We start from the raw sequence: 5739 nt of genomic DNA, 5'->3' as shown, positions 1-5739 counted from the left end.
TTTACTTTGCCCAGATCCATCAGAGGAATCACTATGTTACGGCAGCTTACAAAATGGAGTTTTTACACAATAAGCCAAAATTTCTCCTTGACTCATGAGCTGCAGAACATATGCTGTATTCACAGGCATGAAAGCAATGTGAATCTCTTGTACATCTTCATCAGAGCTCTTGGGTGAGAAGGAGCATTGTCAATGGGCAGTAATGTTTTGAAAGGAATCTTTTTTTCTGAGCAGTAGGTCTCAACAGTGGGCTTAAAATATTATGTAAACCATGCTGCAAACTGATGTGCTGTCATCCAGGCTTTGTTTTTCCATTTATAGAGCACAGACAGAGTAGATTTATCATAGTTCTTAAGGGCCTCAGGATTTTTGGAATGATAAATGAGCATTGGCTTCAATTTAAAGTCACCAGTTACATTAGCCCCTCACTATAGAGTCAGCCTGTCCTTTGAAGCTTCAAAGCCACATTCTGACTTCTCTCTAGCTATGAAATCCCAGATGGCATCTTCTTCCAAGAGGGGTGTTTTGTTTACATTAAAAGTCTGTTGTTTAGTGTAGCTATCTTCTTCAAATATCTTAGCTGTATCTTCTGGATAACTTGCTGCAGCTTCCACATCAGCACTTGCTGCTTCACCTTGCACTTTTTTTGTTATGGAGATGGCTTGTATCTTTAAACCTCATGAACAACCCCATGATAGTTTCAAACTTATTTTCTGCAACTTTCTCACCTCTCTCAGCCTTCGTAGAATTGAAGAGAGTTAGGATCTTGCTCTGGGTTAGCCTTTAGCTTAAAATAATGCTGTGGCTGGTTTGATCTTTCATCCAAATCACTCAAACTTTCTCCATATCAGAATAAGGCTGTTTTGCTTTCTATCATTTTTGTTTTCACTGGAGTGGCACTTTTAATTTCCTTCAAGAACTTTTTACACATTACATACACGTATCAAAATATCACCCGTGCCTTAAAAATATGTATGACTATGATATATCAATTTTTAAAACAATTTTTTAAAGAAAGAAAAAAATAACCTTTCCTTTGCATTCACAATTTGGCTAACTGGCGCCAGAGGACTAGCCTTTGGTTTGTCTTGACTTTCGACATGCCTTCCTCGCGAAGCTTAATAATTTTCTAGCTTTTGATTTAAAGTGAGAGATGTACAATTCTTTCTTTCACTTGGCACTTAGAGGCCATTGTAGGGTTGTTACTGGCTTAGTTTCATTATTGTTATGTCTCAGGAAACAGGGAGGCCCAAGGAGAGGGAGAAAGATGGGAGAATGACTGGTTAGTGGAGCAGTCAGAACACACATAATATTCATCAATTAAGTTTGCAGACTCATAAGAGAATGGTTGGTGGTACCCCAAAATATTACAATACTAACATCGAAGATCACTGTTCACAGATCACTATAACAAACATAAAAATAATGAAAAAGTTTGAAATGTTGTGAGAATTACCAAGATGTGACTCAGAGACATGAAGTGAGCACATGTTGTTGAAAAAAAGGCACCATGTATCTACTCAATACAGGATTGCCACAAGGTTTCAATTTGTAGAAAATGCAGTAACTGAGAATTGAAATAAAACAAGGTACAATAAAATAAGATATACCTGTATACCTTTAGTTTGGTTGATACTGCCAAATAGTTGATCAGCATTGTTGTGTGGATTTACAGTACCATCAGATGTGTGTAAGTTACTTTCAGTTGCCTTGCATCCTAACTATACTTTCGTTGCCTGTATTTCAAGTTTAGCCATTCTAGTAAACACGTAGAGGTGTCTTCTTGCAGTTTACATCTGCATTTCTCTGTTTTCCTGCGGATACTTGGTTATCTTTTGTTTCATACCACTCAATTTTATCCATTTTCATGTTGGCTTATTTGCTTTTGATTGTCATTTCACAGCACTACTTTATATTCTGGGTAAAAATCCTTTGTCTGATATATGTGGTGCAAATAATTTCTCCCACTCTGTTGCTTGCTTTTTTTCTCCCATAATAGTGTCTTTAGATGAACAGAAGTTGTTAATTTTAATGTAATCCAACTTACTCTTTTTTTCTTTTATGGCTGGTGTTTATGAAATCTTTGTCTATTTCAAGGTCATGACATATGCTCGTAAGTTTTCTCCTAAAAGCTTTATTTTTTTACCTTTCACATTTAGATCTACAATCCAACTAGAATTGAATTTTGTGGATTGTGTGAGATAAAAAGTTCAACACTTATTTGTTTTCAAATGGATATCCAATTGACCTAGCAGCATTTATTGAAAAAAATAATTGTTATCCTTTCCCCAGTGCACTGCAGTGTCAGCTTTTTCAAACATCAGGTGTCATGATGTGTTTGGGTCTGTTTCTGAATTCTAATTTGTTCCGCATTGGTTTATTGTCTATTCTTGCACTCATACCAGTCTGTTAGTCATTATTAAATGTGGTAGTTCAGGTTCTAAAGTTATATTCTTCTTCAAAATTGCTATTCTTAACCCTTTACATGTTGCATACATTTAGAATCAGCTTTTTCAAATTACAAACACACAAACACACACACATACTGCTGGGATAGTGATTAGGACTACAGTGAAACTATAGATCCATCAGAGGAGAATTGACATCTTTATACGATTCAGTCTTCCAATTCATCAACATGGCATATGCCTCCATTTATGTAGATATTCTTTAATTTATCACAATAATATTTTGCAGTATTTACTGTGGAATATGCTTAGTATGTTTTGCTCGCAAGTACTGTATATATTTTATTCTTTTGTAGATGATATTTTTAGTGTTTTATCTTTTATGTTTTTTGGTTGATTTATAGGAATACAATTGATTTTTGTATAGTGCCCTTCCACTAGTGGCCTTGCCAAATTTCTTGTTTGATTCCAATAGGTTGTATGTAGTTCTTTTGGACTTTATACAGATTATAATGTCAAATTCAGTTAATAACAGATTTATTTCTTCCTTTCTGTGGACAGGACAATTAAAGATAACCACCAATTAAAAATTGAATCTAATTCTCTTCTTCCTGCCTTTCTTCCCTTGATCTTTCTTCCCTTGATCTACTAGTGGCCTTTATACTTGATTGACCAATAGAACATGGCAAAGGTGAAGTCGGGCCGGTTTTGGGGACAGGCATTACTAGAACTGGCAGCTTTTACCTTGCCCTATTGGGTCCCTGAACTGCTACATAAAAAATAAAGTATTCACACCCTTTCTCCTACTAATTCCACTTTCGTATGACTCAAACATAAAAAATAAAAATAGAAAATGCAGATAAAACATTATGCACAAAATTGTTATTGACTGTGGTGCAAAACTATATGTAACCTAATTGACTAATAATAAATGGTTACATAATTTAAAATAAAATAAAATGAAATGAAACTACTCTGAGACTTTCATTCTGTAAGGAATCCCAAGCCATGGTGAAGCCAGCTTAAGACATGCTGGTCAACAGTCTCAGCTGAGCCCAACATTTCAGCTATCCTTGCCAAGGTACCAGGCATGTGAGTGGGGCCATCTTGAATCCTCCAAACCTCCCCATCTTCTAGCCGAATACTATTGAGTGACTTTGGTTGATGCCATGTGGAATAGAAGAATAAACCAGCCAAGGCCTGTCTAAGTTTCTGACCCACAAAAATTGTGATATATAATAAAAATGCTGTTGTTTTAAGTCATCAGGTTTGGGCATAATTTTCTATAAAGCAGTATATTTAATTTCATGAAACGTTGACCAGAAGTGGTGACAGTAGCCAGACTTATATTTTTCCTAAACACAGGGGAAAATAATTCAATATTTTCCCATTAATTATGATGGTACTATTGGCTTTTCTTCCTTTTTTGTAAGTAGTAATGCATTCCAGATCAAGAGGTTTTCCTTATATTCTCAGATATTGCTAAGAGTTTTCATAGTAGCTTTTAAATTTTTCAATAAGAAAATGATTTTCTTCATTTATTATGTTAATATGATGAATTACATTGATCTTTGAATATTATATCAACCTTGCATTCCTGAAATAAACCTGATTTTTTGTGTTTTTATCCTTTTATAATATTGCAAGAGTCCTTTTGATCATATTAGTTTAGAATTTTTGCATATATATTTATTAGTGAGATTGGCCTTCAATTTTTATTTTCCAAAATGCCTTTATGGATTTGATATACAACTAATAGCCTTATAGAGTTCAGTAGTGTTATTCCTTTTTAATATTTAGAAAATTTTGTGTAATAATTTTTGTTATCGAGCATTGCTTGTTTAAAAAATTTACTGCAAAAACCATCTAGACCTCAGCTTACTTTTGGCTCGTATCTTTTGATATATCTTTTTCTACCTTTTTATTTCCAATTTTTCTGTGTCCTTATATTTAAACTGAGTCTCTTGTACAAAAATACATTGTTAGATTTTTTTTTAAATCCAGTCTAACAATCTTGAACTGTATATATACATATACATATATATATAAAATTTGAAATTTTTGTGCTTGTGTGCAAGTGCATGTGTGTGTGTAATAGGATTTTGAATCTTGTTTATTTCTTCTTGAACAGCATTTTAGGATAGTACATATAAATATACATAACTATTTATTGTGACTATAATTAATTTGGGATGATAATAAAAGTCCATAGGGGTTTTGTGAACAATAAATTATTACTTAATTTTTTTAGACTTACAATACTTTGAAATACAGTTAATACTCAATAAATTAGTAATTACTATTTTCATTACTGAAATTTATTTTTTCAAGTGTTTGCTGCTTCAAATAATCAGCCACGAATATCACTGTACTATAGTTTTATGTGTTCATGCTGTAGTTTCTGCAATATTGCACAGTTCTGTAGTTGAATGTGAATATTTATAATTTTTATAAATAATGACAAATTTGGCTGGGTGTGGTGGCTCACGCCTGTAATACCAGCACTTTGGGAGGCAGAGGCAGGCAGATCACCTGAGGTCAGGAGTTCGAGACCAGCCTGGCTAACATGGTGAAACCCTGTTTCTACTAAAAATACAAAAAATTAGCGGGGCATGGTGGCACGTGCCTATAATCCTAGCTACTCAGGAGACTGAGGCAGGAGAATCTCTTGAACCTGGGAGGCAGATGTTGCAGTGAGCCGAGATCATGCCATCGCACTCCAGCTTGGGCAACAAGTGGGAAACTCCATCTCAAAAAAAAAAAAAAAAAAAAGACAAATTTACATTTTTCTCCTATAAAGCTCTAAAACTCACCTCTTTCATGAGTCATTCATAGCAAACATTTATTTAACTCTGATTACAGTAACAAACTCACAAATTTCTTGGGACTTATATGTAATTCTGATTAATTTACATTTAATAAAACTGATTTGTCATTCTTATTAATAATAGCCTGAAGTACTTATATGTATCAGGCATCAAAAAAAGGTTAAATCATTTTCCCAATATCATATAATACATAAATGTTGAACAAGAATCAAATGTGGTTTGATTTTAATCCAAAGCCTGTGCTCTTGACTGTGATGCAATGATTCTTCTCAGAGCAAATCTGCCTTCTCATTTAATTCTTGCAAGAAGCAAAGATTAAAGAGTTAATTAATCTACCCAAAGCCACACGAAAAATGGCCACTTAATTTATAATCTAAAGTTTAATTGTAAACTTCTTGTTAGATTTTTTTTTTCTACTTCTCAAACCGCAGACATAGAAAAAACCCAATTAATGCTGACTCCCTAACCCACAGGCTAATATATCTGACCACACTGGCTCTGCA

The sequence above is a fragment of the Hylobates moloch genome, unplaced genomic scaffold (genome assembly GCF_009828535.3).
Source record: "Hylobates moloch isolate HMO894 unplaced genomic scaffold, HMol_V3 SCAFFOLD_1, whole genome shotgun sequence".
Taxonomy (NCBI): domain Eukaryota; kingdom Metazoa; phylum Chordata; class Mammalia; order Primates; family Hylobatidae; genus Hylobates; species Hylobates moloch.
The sequence above is the reverse complement of the archived record's forward strand: the minus strand, read 5'-3'. Positions refer to the sequence as shown.